At 33.7% G+C, this 16,196-nt stretch overlaps 1 pseudogene; it reads right to left on the bottom strand.

Moving 5' to 3' along the window:
* LOC143604747 (F-box protein At1g67340 pseudogene) lies at nucleotides 1–5,476 on the bottom strand (annotated as a pseudogene).
* Between the last annotated feature and the right edge of the window lie 10,720 nt (nucleotides 5,477–16,196).

The following is a 16,196-nucleotide window of genomic DNA, read 5'->3' as shown; positions in this document are numbered from 1 at the left end:
CGACAAATTCATGCAATTATGCAATAATAGTCTAACAATACCTGTGTTGCGCGCCTCGCAGCTAATTCTTGAAGGTTGGCTTGCATTAAATATCGTTCGCCTTCGGCAACGTTTTTAACGACACCGTAGCCGTCTAGTAGACAATGGCCGAGTTCAGAGGGCGTCCACGTGACCGAGGAAAGCGGCACGTGCGCCGAGAGTGGCACCGGCTATGAGGTCTTTGACGGCGTCAATACCACCACTACCGTTGAAATGGATTATGGAGAGTGAGTATAATGTCGGAGCGTGAGATTGAATCGCAGCTTTTGCCATGAGTGAAGCTCCAAGTTTGTAGTTGTGAAAACAGTAAAATTGAATGTACAAAAATATAAATAATAAATAATATTTGAAAACTCAGATTAGGTTTATTAATAAATGTAATTATATACATGCATTCTAACGTTTAATCCTTTAACATTTAATACTTTATTGTTTTTAAACAGCCACCTGTATAGGGTGGTAGATAGTTGTTTTGACCAAAATTTTATAAAATTTGTTTGTTTATGGTCAGGTTGGTCGTTCGGATAGAGATCGGACAACCATTTTGCAAAAGAAAGAAAGAATAATAAATTTGGTTGGCTATGATCAGAGTGGCCACTCGGATATTGGTTGGATGGCAGGGCTTTCTGACCAAATTTTATAGTTTTTACTTTTTTTTTTCAAAACAACAGTCAAGAATATTTTGTAAACAATTATTTAATGTTGTAAAATCAGATAAGTATGTGATACGGTTGTAAAATGACCCTGGCTTGCCATTAATTATAGATAAGATTAAAACCAATATGTCGGTTCCACTGAAATTGCAAGGGTTTTTGTTTAAGAGATTAAATAAAATAATATCCAGACTTAAAACAAATTTGATAGTTTGCTCTGGTGGTTGGGTGTGTGAATGTTTAACTCCTATCAAGTGATTCTCCCAGGTTAGAATCCTATTGGTATTATATTCTTCACCACCATTTGTTTTGAATTTTTGTTTCTTGTATTATATACCATAAAATTTGTAGTTATGGCAGGTTGGCTTGCTTTCTGTTTAGTTGGTCATGCGAGTTCAAATCCTTTCTGTGGTAACTCAACGTAGCCGAAGCAGACCGAGGAGTCAACTCTTCGCCACAACACTCGAGTTTTTACCGTTTGTTTTATTTTATTCTATTATGAAAATATTTAACTCTTTTTAGTTACGGTACCAAAACAAATGTAAAACGACCGAATATACGTCGACTCACCATCCGCCGCTATAACGGCCGGTTTTTACCAACGGCTGGGTTTCACCTATTTTTTATTTTTAAGATGTATATTTTTGTTATCTTTTTGCTTAAAGTATTTGTTTTGGCGTTAGTGTTTGCATCGTAATGAATCTAATTGATTGAATTTGTGCCGCTTTAATCATAAGTTGGGCGTTCATAGATTTATTTTTTGGGTTTAGTGTCAGGAATGTAACATGGTTAACTGCAGCTAACCAAAGTCACTGATTTACATTTTAGGTTTAGTGTCGGGCGTTTATCGCTACGTCGCCGCAATGCGGCGAGTAATTAACTAGTTAATAGTTAATAGCATACAAAATGTGAACGTGGAACACATCTTCACATCTTGTTATGTTGGAACTTTGGTGTGGCAAATGGTCTCTAGTTAGCTCTCGATTCCTCCTATATATGCTTTCTTTATTCATGATCTTTTGCAGATACATCATAATAACTCCGGCTCGGTTACGAAAAAGATAATGGTGCACGTAATCATTCTTATATCTTGTTGGAATATATGGAGGATGCGGAATAATGTGGTATTCTCTAGTTATCGGGTAGACATCGGGAAACTTTTGGCGGAAATTAAAACATCAAGTTTTCTTTGGATCAGGAATCGGGCGAAGATGCATGCACTCGACTGGGAACATTGGTGTACTTTCAATATTTTGTAATTTGTGTTACTTTACAAAGGGGTCCCCGGGTATGGTTTGGGACTACATCAAAAACACAACATAGTGAAAACCGGTGGCGCGGTCTCCGTGTGTAGGGGGGTTTTCTTGCACCTTCTAATTGATGCGAGTTTTTTAATCCCTTTTGCGGTCCTAGCAGTCACGTCTTCGGGTTGAATCTAGTATTATTATGATGTTGTTGATTCTAGATTTTGGGTGTACCTGTGACATTTGTCAATTTCGGGTCACTTTTGTATTTGTTTTATTATATAAACCGACCCGTTTTGTAAACCAAAACTTATGATATAATCAAAATGATGGATTTTATGTTATATATTTGTTATATACTTATCGGGTCTCAAAAACACCCTTTTCGATCCCTAAAATGGCGTTAAAACGCTTTAAAACAACTCCGGAGGGCCAAAACTGCCAAATTTGAAAGTTCAGAATTTCCACCAGGTGTCCTTAGCGCCGTGTTAAGGTCAAGGGCAGAGACCTTAGCGCCGCGCTAAAGGGAGTTTGCACCATAATTCGTTTTTTGTTGTTTTTTTGAAAACATGTGACTTAAACCAACCCATTTTCATGCAAGACTCTTTATGCTTGACCCTTTCAACTTACCCTATGTATACATGACCATTTTCTCCATTTTACACTTGCTCTGACTCCAAAATCTTTCTCAAATTCGAAGATCTCAAGTTTATTTTCTTAGTTGTTCTTAAGGGTTTGACTTCCAAAGTCAAACTAAGTAAAGTCTTACATTCTAATTAGTTTATATGGTCTTATTATACTTGAATATGGTTGAACAACATATATATAATATACACCCCTTGTTACCTTTGGTGGTTACTTCTCCAGTCTCGGTCGGTGAAGTTTCGGGCCTTGTAAAGCAAAGCTACATGGAGGACTTTCGTAGTCCTTGATATATATAATTATATAGCTTGTTTATACATATTAACAATGCTTAACTTCTGCTCATTTTAGTTTGTATATCATATTTATGAAGTTCCATGGTTATGGATTTAAAGAGACTAGCCTCGGTTTAACCGTAAATAGCTCCAAACCGTTAACCGAACTTGTTTACTAGTTTTGTTAAATAATTGTTTAAACATGATTTATGTTGGATTTAAGTTTCTAAAATCATTTTTATAAGTTCTATGGTTATGGGTTTGTGAAATCTAACCTCGGTCTTAACCCGAAACAAGATCCAAACCGAAAACTGAACTTTCGTTTAAAGAATTTATTGTTAACTGTTGGTTGTAAAACTTATGTATCATCATTTATAAATTATTATACAAGTTCTTTGATATTTGGGCATGTGGCAACCATCTATGAACTTATTGTGAGATGGAAACCGAACCAAACCGAACTAAAGCGATTTTCACTCGCTTAAGACACACAAGTGTGTTTTTAGCTATCAAGACTTGTATACATCTTTAAAAATATTTTATAAACTGATTTTAATTATTTTCTTAAGTACTTGGAAATGTTGGATCCAACTTGATTGCATAACAAAGTTTGGACCGACAAAATCGAACACTCGCTTAACGGACGTTGTTAGTTCAAAAATAAGAGAACTACATACTTGGTTAAGTCTTACTTGATTTTTATGAGTTATCTCAAAACATTTAATATTTTGAAAAGTTGACTTTGGGTTTGACCAATTATCAAGACCCGAACCAACAACCCAAACACTCGTTAAAACCCATTCTAGTATCTATATTATAAAGGGATTTGCATTCTTACATTTTTACCCACCTTATTACTTAACATAGGTTGAGTAAATATTAAGGTTAGATATTTTAACCCGGTTTCGAGTAAACTTATATTTTCAAAGGACCATTGTTATAAATTCCTATTATATACATTTTAAACCTTAAACTGTAATTGTTTACATTTCTCATCATCTATTTTTATTTAAAGACTTCCAAGACAACTTTTCTAATATAAGACTTTTTCCTTTAGGCTTTGTTTGTTAAACCCGTCGTTCCGTTTAAACTCCAAATCATCAATCCTTCAAGTTTATTACTTGAACGTGAGTACTTTCATACCCCGTTTTCCATCTTTCACTTTGGGGGTGATATTACATACTTATTCAAACTAAATGTTTTATACTTGAGTCTTAAACCACAAACTTTATTGTATACCTTATTTAAATAAATGCTCGATTTTGTGTTTTATGCTTACATGCTTATATGCTAATGTGTTTACCGCTTTTGGAGGGTTGATTCATAAATCCGTGAACTATCTGGTATTCTCTTATAGCACGGTGTCGTTAATGTATTCTTATTAACGATCTCATTCATAAATCCGTGAACTATCTGGTATTCTCTTATAGCACGGTGTCACTAATGTATTCTTATTAGTGATCTCATATTATCGAGATTATTGCTATTATTTATTGTTTCGTATACAAGTTGTGGAAATTTCATATTATATACATTTTGTTCAAAACTATGAATTGTTCACCAACCTTTGTGTTGACAAACTTTAATTTATGCAATGTTACAGGTCTGCATTTAGGTTGATTTGAGATCGTGACGAAAAACGTTATCAAGACTATTAGGATATTAGCAAAAACGAACAATATATATTTGTTTACTTGTATTCAATTTGTTTTGTATGAACAAGATGTGTTGTTTATTGATTTTATGAAATAAAATGAGTTGATTAAATATTGTCACTTAAAATAGTGTCTTGTGTTTTTGGGCAATCTGTTGCACCCCGACATATTTCGCCGCCTTTGGTTGGGGTATGACAGTACCATTGTTTATACTCTGACCATTTGCTTCTTGCTTTTGGTTTTTTATGAAATTCAGCTGTTAAAAAAAAGTGATATCATCCTCTAATTAAACCTTTTCTTAGTTTAACAAAAAGTTCTTTTAATCCTTATATATCAATAGATTTTCTTATTTTTATATATAAACTTTTTAATGTATAGACGTTAACATCTTATAAAAATTTTTATGTTTTAGATGTAAGGTCGCTAAAAAATTTATTACGGTTTCATTGAACGTGTGAGTTAATTATCTTACTTTTTTATATAATGTTGTGTAAACATTGATTTTTTTCTCAGTTTAACAAGTCCATTTTATCGATCATATAATGCATCACAACGCGCGAATTTTAGTACTAATGTAAAAAAATTAAAATCTAACCATGCCCGTAATGTAAAAGGCTTCAACATTTCCGGCATCGGCACACCGTTTAAAGAACCAGTCAGCGGCCGAAAGCAATCCATCTTTCACCGCAAACGTTTCTGCCGGAGCTTTGGATAACACAAACGAATTGAGCCCCAAACAATTTGGATAATACACGACACAAAAACGTTTACATTAATTTCATATGTTCTTACGCTAATAAAACGGCTATAAAATCAGCAGGACATTCCGCAGAGACAACTAGCTTCACAAGAATAAACAAAAGGATGTCGCCTTGCAGCAAATCAAAGAAGCTAAAGCGACCCCTTTTACGAATTGTGGTCGTCGGAGCTCCGGTACTCGGATATAAAAACCAGCGTCGAGATCTCATTTCGTAACTTTTTATTTTAAGAAAGGTATTATTGTTGTTTTTGATTATTTGGATGGTTATATTTTATTAAAATCTCCCAGTCAACTCAATATTAAATTCTGTCTAATTGTACTTTCTCAATAACTTGAGGTAATATCATGATTATATTACAGCTGCAATATCATGGTTATATTAACACAAGTTTTTTTACCTGGCGTAACGCGCAGGGACAACTGGCAAAACCCCAGCGTTGAAATCTTGAAGTTGGTAAAACCGAGCATTAGGATGATAAGTTGACACGAATTCGGCCGGTACTATCTGCGTTCGTTATGATATAGACACCATGGGTAAATTTTGAGGGTTATACCCAAAAAAAATTAATTCATCAATTTAACATATAAAAACATTAACATATAAGAAAACAAAATATTTAAGATCGACGATGTTTATTTGGTTGGCAAACCCGTCTGTGGTAAAACCCAAGTTTTATCGATCCTGAGCATTGAGGCGGAAACTTGACACGAATGTGGTCGTTTTTTATTACGTGTGTTACGATACGAGAACTAAAAAAGAAAATTTATATATATATATATAGCTTAGGGTGGACCAACGACCAATTTATGGGGGGGGGTAGCGTTGTCGATCATGGGTTTTAAATAAGGTCGTGAGTCTACGCGAACTCGGTCGGTTCTTTCAGATTTGTTATGGTACCATAACCAAAAAAATACACGTTTGGTCGTTTTACATTACGTTTATAATGGTAACTGAACAAAAATAGAAAAAAAATACAAAATTCACCAACCAATACGGTGTCGCCAAATGAACCAATAGGCCACCTGCGACACCAAACTTGTTGTAAGGCCCCGAACCCGGTACCAACTTGTAAGGCCCCGAACCCGGTAGCCCTACTTTAGCGTCGGATTTACTCATAAACACAGTCCTTTAAATCAGAGTTTATTAAAACTTTTCGCGGAATATAAAACATTTGTAAGGCCCCGAACCCGGTAGCCCTACTTTAGCGTCGGATTTACTCATAAACGCAGTCCTTAAAATCAGAGTTTATTAAAACTTTTCGCGGAATATAAAACATCAATCATTTGTTACAAAACATTAAATCTTTTCTTTGATACCATAACACCAAACTTTATATCCAAAACATTTTTACTTCTTTCTTCAGATGCCAGCCGTTCAATCCATGCCATGCGTCATCCTCTCGCTAGCTCTGTAATCGGCTCACCTGCGTGCATACTAAAAGTCAGCTACGCTGAGTGAGTTCTAGTTAATCAGGCAACATACAATCCATTCCCATATATTACTTCCCGTATCCGAAGACACATATTACTACCTTAACCTTGTATAAATATCCATAGGAGGATCGTCACGTAATATCTATTAAAAGAACCATTACCATTACCCTACCATATATAATTTCCATAGGAGGAACACTATACTATCCATAGAAGGAACACTTTACTATCCATAAAAGGAACACTATACCTTCCATAAAAGGAACACTTTACCTTCCATAAAAGGAACACTATACCTTCCATAAAAGGAACACTATACCTTCCATAAAAGGAACTCTATACTTTATTATTTAATATCCATGTAAGGAGCTAGTCACTTCCCTCGACGATACGTGCAATATCCGAAGATCGTTCACGTACCGGCAAGCAATCATTCATCTATTTCACATTATCCATATAAGGCATACACATAAAATTTATATCCTTTCGTTCATACTTTCTTACTTTCTTTAGTATTATCTTACTTTCATATCTTACGTTATAAAGAGCATTACGCCCTACATTCCTCGAGTATTACTAGGGCTCGGTACCCTCTTCGTAATCATACAACCATACGTTATCATTTCTTTCTTCTATTATCTCTATCATGTTCATATACATAAACATACATAACATACTTACCTTATACATATCGTTACAACCTGACAGTACGTGCAATATCCGAAGATCGTTCACGTACCATCAAGCAATCATTCATACATTTCACATTATCCACATAAGGCATACACTTATCTCTTAGGATAAGTGTATTAACAAACATATTGAGTATGCACACAGCCCCGAAAACGTAACACATAAATGGGCTAGAAACTCACCTGAACACGGTTACGTTCACCGTTAATCGTAATCCCTTTCTTCAGTTGTGCACGGCTGACTGTATAACAAGTATACGTATCAATTAACTATCACTTCTCATAATGTATTTCTATCTTTATATGACCCACAACGAACGGGGGTCCGGGGGCAGCGCCCCTGGCAGCGGGGTCTAGGGGCGGCAGCCCCTAGCAAGGTCCAAGGGGCAGAGCCCCTGGCTGGGGTCGAGCTGCCAGGTCAGCTTGGAAAAATTTTATTTACATTAACTGTCTTAACACATTTTCCATTAGGTTTTTAATTTATTTTCTAAGTGAACTTAACTTTAGGCGAAGTTAAACCTTAGGCGAACTTAGCTTTAGGCGAAGTTAAACCTCAGGCGAACTTGGCTTTAGGCGAAGTTAAACCTCAGGCGAACTTGGCTTTAGGCGAAGTTAAACCTCAGGCGAACTTGGCTTTAGGCGAAGTTAAACCTCAGGCGAACTTGGCTTTAGGCGAAGTTAAACCTCAGGCGAACTTGGCTTTAGGCGAAGTTAAACCTCAGGCGAACTTGGCTTTAGGCGAAGTTAAACCTCAGGCGAACTTATCATCAGGCGAACTTAGCTTGCAGGCGAAGTTCATCAGGCGAACTTAGCTTGCAGGCGAAGTTCATCGCTTGAAGGCGAAGTTGCCCAGATGAAGGCGAAGTTGCCCAGATGAAGGCGAAGTTGCCCAGATGTCCGCTGTTTCGGTTTCTGATCAACATTTCGGGCGATTTTAACACCCTTGTTAAGGTTCAATACCACCCACTACACTTCCCGACCATTTTCGGTCGTTTATACACTAAAAGCTCGGATCTTTAAACTTCCAAGATCAAGAATCATACCTTTTGAGCTTGTTTGGATCTCGTTTATCTTGGTATCACCACTAATCTTTCTCTCTTACCCGGACCTCGCTCGATCCTTCCTTCTTTCTCCGCCCGGCCGGCGGCGGTTTTGGGTGCTTGGTGTGTGTGTATGTGTGTGTGGAGTGTGCTTGGATAAAGATAGAATGAAGATATTTTGGGGTTTTGGGGGTATTTATATCCCTGAAATCCCATTCTCATTTAACCCATCTCAATTAATCCAAATCCATAACCAACGTCCATTACCCGACACTAGCCCGACCCATACCAACTCCTACTCTTTTATTTATTTCCTGATAACCCGAGTAAACTTTCCCTCTATTATTAAGTAATATAATTAATATTATCTTGAAATTTCGGGATGTTACACTTGTTAATTGTATATATATCAAGGTCAACATATAAGAATAATTGAAAAAAAGCACTACAAATTTTTTAAATTTAAGAGTTTTTAACTTTTCTTTATAAGAAGAGTTTTCATTTGATCTCTATCTTATATATATATACACACATGTGTGTGTATATACTTTTTATTTCATTTGGTCTTTACTTACAGTCTCTTACAAACTCTAGTGTTAGGTCATAATCATTCATCCTAATGAGTGTATACACGTGTGTGTGTGTGTGTGTATATATAGTGTTAGGTCATAATCATTCATCCTAATGAGTGTATATTGTATATACACTCATTAGGATGAATGATTATGACCTAACACTAGAACACTAGAGTTTGTAGGAGACTGTAAGTAAGGACCAAATGAAATAAAAAGTTTTTTTTGGTCTTGCTTTTGTTGAAGGTCGAAATCCATGCTTAAATATATATATATATATATATATATATATATATATATATATATATATATATATATATAATTAATTTCTTTTGAGAACCACTTTGAGTTTTAAGAACTCGAAAGAACAATTTTTTTTCTCGAAATTTTTTTACACATGTGTAATACGTAAGTGTAAGTGATTTACAAAAAATTACGGTCTTTTTTTACACACCGAATCGACTTTTTACACATGTGTAACTAACGTTTAAACTTGTGTAATTATCACAAATATTTATTCTCTCTCCTACTTCATTTTTTAATTAAATTTAATCTCAGCCACATATTTCATATCATTTAATTAAATGTGTGGTTCAAAATTGAGTTCTTAAAGTTCTTAAAACTCACCATGGTTCTCAAAATAACCCTTCCCTATATATATATATATAACCCTCCCCTATATATATATATATATATATATATAAGGGTTGGAAGCCAGTAACTTTCTTTTATAACTCTCACAAGACATGTATGTTGGTGGGACCAGCTACTCCAACGACTTAAACATCATAATACCATGTACACTTCTTTTTTGTCCATAACTATGAAGATTCACGGAGCTTTTCGTCGGGTTGATGTTATTGATAGTCGTACTCATACAGCTTATCAAATCGTGCAGTGTGTCTGCGAGTCGATGCGAATTCAATCAGTGCCAGGTTACGAAACCAGTAATTACACTCCCCCCCCCCCAAAAAAAAAAACTTTGTTTACACAAAAATACAACAAATTAACATAACAAAACACACGTTACAGTTACGAACCGATGACACTTCTGTTGATATCTGGTTACGGCCCAAAAATAAAGCAAACCATAAATTTGTCCACTCTTAAATACAAAAATTTAACATATTTAAAATTTTGAAAAATGTTGCGAACAAAAAAATACGCGCGTTGCAGTGGTGAACTGATACAAATTCATTGATTATGGAATTGAGGGACAAAAAAAGTGACAAAAAAACCCACACGTTGTGTTTGCGAACTAATGTGAATTCAGTCGGAATCGATGTTTTCAAGACTAAACCATGTGTTGTGGTGGTGAACAGACACGGTTTCGGTTGGTATCAGGTTACGAATCCGAAATTAAAATAATAAGTTAATCCGTCCACACTCATAGTACAACAAATTAACATATTTACATAAAAAAACCATGGCGAAAACAAAAAATATAGGTGCGTTGTGGCCTTGACCTGACGCGTGTTCGTTTAGAATCGATGGGCTAATAACTCATGGGGAAAAAAACCTTGGGTTACGGCCGCAAGCTGACGCGAATTTGGTCGGAATAATTTGACAGAATAAAAATCATGGCGAAAACAAAAAACCTTGGGTTGCGACCGCAATCCCCTTCTTCCAACTCCTCATGCTAATCATTGCAATCTTCTAGAAACTAGGTGAGCTGTTAAACACTCAAGCTATCCACCATTCACTCTACTTCCAACACAACACTCTACCTCTTCCTCTCCCTCTCTCATAAAAAGCTACGGCTAAACACCCCTTAAACACACACAAATCAAATTTCAAACATAAACACACACATACTAATCACGAGTTATGAAGATCTAAATCAAAGAACAAGAGAAGATTAAGCTACTATGAAGGATTAAGCTAGGAGGCACACTACACCACTCACTCTTAACAACATCTTCATCTTTCAAAACTCTCAAAGAACAAGTAAGTATGTTATTATTAATTGATTAATGATATGGTTGTATAAGGTTTGATATTCTTGAGTTTGTTTGAAAGATTGAAAGTTTAAAATTATGAATAAATGTGTTTGTGTGTTGGTGTCGTGGGTATGTATGTATGTGTAATAGGAAGAATCAAACTCATTTACACATGCATACATTCATCCTAAAGATCCAACATTGATTGTTAAAGTTTAATTTTAGGTATTGTTAATCTTTTGAATACCTGAAATGAACTTGGATAATCATAATGTTAGGTTTATTGTTAGAATGAAATGTGGATCGATTGTTGATCTTTAACTTGTTAGTAAGGACTTAGATTAATAAAAAAATGTTGTTAGAGAATAGAGATGAACAAAGTAATGATATGTTCATAATTGTAAATTTTGGGATTTTTAGTTATGGATTAATTAAGGGGTTTTGAAAGGATTGATGAATCAAATAGTGATAAGGAATTAATTGAAAGTAAGATAGGTTGTATGCTAGAATTAATAGTTGGAACTTGAAGATTGTTAAAGTTACTAAATAGGAAAACTTTAAATTAAAAAAAGTTGAAACTTGAATTTTGATGTGAATACTTATGATGAATGAAATCAATATATGATAAATAACAATCTTAAACTAAGATAGAGTGTATGATTAGAAATATGAATTAGTTAACACATTGGTTAAAATAAACAACAACTTACTAGATATAGAAACTTTGTTGAATGGTGAACTGAAAGAATAAAATGGGAATAGAACACTTAAGATGCATGAAACTCTATCAAACTAATTGAATGAATTAAACCTAGAATTGTACTTAATCAAAGTGTAAGAATTAAATCAATTAAAATTATCAAATATTAAAAGTTACTAGAATAGGAAACTTTGTTAGAACAATACTTAGAAAATTTATGAAAATCCATGATCTTGTAGTTTGAATGATTGATTAGAGATTGATAAAGATAGGAATAATATAAAAGTGATTAGTTATAAAGAATAGAACATTCTAAAAAGTTCGTATTTAACTTTATGGAAAAGAAACATATTTGAATCATGAACTTAGATTCTTTCAAAATGGAATAAGAACTCTTTTTGAAAAGTAAGGTTTTGGCTTGATATGAACTTACAAAATAGGTTAAAAATCTGGACTTTTAAAGTATTTAATAATATTTGCACATAAAAAAATAACAAGCTTAAATAGTAAAATTGTTAATAAAACCTAGAATATGAACTAGGAACCTAAACCTCAATTAAACGTGTCTTATGGACTTATATGGTAAAAAATGCAATTTATGGTGAATTATTAGTCATTTTATGTATGATTAGTTCATAAGATGATTAGTATAAACTTGTTAAATTTATTTGACTTGTCGGTAACATTAACGGTCGAAAAATTGGCTTTTTAAAAGAAACCGACACGACTGTTAGGGACAGCTTTAAAACAGCCCCTAAAGTGGTAAAATACTCATGTATAACATAAGTTAATACATGAGAAAAGGACAAGATAATAAAACATAGTCCTAAACGGTTCGTGTCGGGGAAAAACCGACACGAAAACGTTAAAAAGTTGATATTTTTAAGAAAATATTAACAAAAATGAAAATAATATATTTTCACAAGTTAAATTGTAAAACTTGATTAATATATATATATATATATATATATATATATATATATATGTAACAAGTATTTTACATGAATTATAAGTTACATTTTAAATGAAAACCCCGAAACGGTTCATTTTAAACATAAACCGACGAAACCGACAAGACTTGTGAAAAATAAAAGACTAATATTTTCTTAAAACTTTCTAGAAACTGAAACTTAAAATATTTTATTATATTCATATATATTAATTGTTTATTAATTAATTTAGTAATTAAATAATAGTTAACGGAAAACCGAACTATGTGTACTCGCTTATTTGCTTATGTGCCTATGTGGACACTATATTAGGATTAATAAACTAAAAAGAATTTTATATAAAAACTAAAATCAAGTTTTATTAACAAAACGTGTATTAATATAGGACACGGGATTTTGGAACGAAAAGCTACAAATCGTGAGTTTCTCTATCGACCACTCGTTTTCGAATCGATTTTATTGTGTTTTGGGGGAAAAGCATATTCTTTATATTGATATTTATATTGAAGTTTTTATAAAGTGTTTTATTTTACAAACCGTGTCAAACCCGGGATGAGTCTAGTTGGCTAAATAACGGTTAACCCTAGAAAGGGGCACATAAATATGGGTAGATCTATCGGGGTGACGCCCCCCACTTCGATCGCGTTGGGTTAGAAGTGGGCGTATTTTGAGTCTAGTATGTGTCAGGTTATCAACTATGATAGTCATACGTAATGTTGTATTCTTTGCTCGTCTACAACAGCACAATTTGTTTAAGGAAGTAAAATGTCTATTGTTTTTGTGATGTAATGACGGTAGATCATTACACACGGTTTAGTGTTATAATGGTGGTAAGCCATTATACACGGGTTATTTTGGATATAATTCGGAATATAGTGACGATTACACACGAATTGATATCGGATATAATGACAGAAGATCATTATATGCAGTGTTACAAAAATCGCTAGTCGGTAGTCGGGCGGTAGGGTGTGGACTAGCGATTAATCGAGATTAGTCGAGATTAATCGGGATTAATCGGATCGGACTTTAATGTATATTTTTCAGTTTTATACATACACACACATTTTTATTTGTAATATTCAGTTTTATACACACACAAACATATTTTGGCCGGAAATTGGTTGGAATCTCGCTGGAAACCGCTAGTTTTCGCTGAAATCTTGCCGAAAATAGTTTATTTGGGCGGAATCTCGTCGAAACCACATATTTTGGTTGGAATCTCGTTGAAAACTGTCGATTTTGGTCGGATTTGACCGTTGACTGATTAATTGGCCGACTAGCCCAAAATTAATCAATGACGTGGGGACTAGCGGTTAATGGGGGATTAATCGGTGCCTAGTTGGGATTTTTGCAACACTGATTATATGGATGTTGTTTTCGATTCATATATATATATATATATATATATATATATGGACTATTTTATTATAAAGGGAAACTCACCAACAAATTGTGTTGATCGATATTTTAATATGCTTTTCATGTAAGTGAAGGTTCGAGGAGGCATGGAAAGTAGGGCGTATCGTGTTTGAATAATGATAATATTTTAGTAAACCGTGCAATGGCATGTGTATGAAACTCTGATAATGTAATATATATTTTCTTTAATAAAAGATGAAACTTTTATTAATTGATCTATTGTTATTGGCTATCGGCATCTGTCATAACCCGAACGACTTAAGTTAAGTCTTCCACTGTGTTAAATTAAGATTTTCGGGGTGTGACATGTTACACAATAACTTGAAACGTAAAACACAATGGTGAATATGTATAACACAATGATCTTAAACGTAAGAAATAATGGTGAATACATATAGCACAATGACTTGAAACGTAAAACACAATGGAAACAACATATTACACAATGACTTGAACGTAATATACATAGAACGTAATACTATTTTTCTCAAATTAAGTGAATGTCATATGTCAATTCGAATAAACGACAATGAACGTATTACACAATTACTAAAACATAATGACGAACAAAAAGACACAATGACGTAATATTTGTTTTAATTTTTGTCTTTAATATGAGTAACAATTGAAAAACACAATGATCAAAATCTATAATACAATGCATATGAAAAGTCAATTAAAAGACATAATGAACAACAAAAAAACACAACTAAAAAACCCATTAATTTTTATTATTTTTATATAGCAATATGATACTCATATTAAAGATAAAAAAACACTTATTATCATGGTGAATTTTTAAATAAATAATGTCGTATGAAAAAGGTATGGACGTTTTAAAATGATTGGGGGGGGGGGGGGGGATTGATATGTGTCTTGTATGTGAAGAGAGAAAGTCAACAAATGTGGGTTATTACCTTCATGCTCCGTCAATTTTTATTTATTAAATTAATCTCAATCATTCAAATTTAATATCAATGGATTGTTTTCTTTCTCACACTTCTCATTTTTGTTGTCCTTTGTATTTTAACATTTTCAATTTTAGTATTATACATTACATTACATAATAGTTTGAGACACATATACTATACGGGTAATTAATAATAATTATATTTAATAAATAAGTAAAATACAAAAATTTAAATTTATCATACATTGTTAAAAGACAACCGTTGTACAATAGTGCTTAAAAGAATACAATTAGTTGTTTACAATTTTTTTCATTCAAATTAGTATCTAGTTGTTATCAGTTAACAAATAAGCGGTAATTAAGCATTTCAGGTTTCTTATTTATGTCTTTATTAAATTTAACATAATACAAATTGAATGCGTATTTTGTAAGATTGTTTTAATCTATATTTAAAGTTAGTACGGTCACTTCTTTTGGGGTGTGAAACACCTTCAAAGAACAATTCCAGCTCGTTTAATGCCCAACACTGCAACACCCTTGGCATGACAGGAGCCGGCGCAAAAGGCAAAATGCCATGAAGTGGGAGGGTAGTGGGCGTGAATGCTTGTTTTTTTGTTTTTGATTTTCTTTGATATTCCTGTCTTTATCTTTAACCCCGTCTGTTCTCCAATTATTCTATTATGTTTTTCAAAGGCTAACTCAAAGTTCTCAATGGTAAATTTTTTTGGGCTAAATCTAGCTCTAACTTGACAATCTTAGCAATTTAACTCAACTTCTTGTCTTTCATGATGTTCAGCTAATTTTTTAGTTATAAAAACTTTTTCACTAAGTTTAGTCATGTCATTACCATAAGTTTTAATCCTATTGGCGTAGATCTTTTCAGCATTTTTAAGTTCATCATTCTGACATTTAATGCTATGGATTTGATCTAAAATTTTAGCATTATGATTTCTATAATGTAAGACTTTATCAATGCAAGCTTGTGAGCAAAGTTTGTGTACCTCGGGAATGAGAGAGGCAGGTGTAGGTATTCCATCAGCAGTGCTTGACGAGGTGCTTGCTTGATCAGTGCAGGCCATTCAGCAAAGGTCAGAGGATTCTTCAACTCCTCAAATTGGTCATCCTTCCAATCAGGTTGAGTTGATTCAGCAGTTCTTGTGATCATAACCTTTGAGCTCGACTCGAAGTTTCCCTTGGATCCACTTCCTTGACCAATTCTAGGAACTCTTGGCTTCGAGGAGTAATTTGGAGCGTGCCTCTTTTCAGGC

The sequence above is a fragment of the Bidens hawaiensis genome, unplaced genomic scaffold (genome assembly GCF_021521415.1).
Source record: "Bidens hawaiensis isolate Kalapana, Puna unplaced genomic scaffold, B.hawaiensis_p1.1 tig00066401_1, whole genome shotgun sequence".
NCBI classification, from domain to species: Eukaryota; Viridiplantae; Streptophyta; class Magnoliopsida; order Asterales; family Asteraceae; genus Bidens; species Bidens hawaiensis.
Note: the sequence above shows the minus strand (reverse complement) of the source record. Positions and strands in the feature narration are given on the sequence as shown.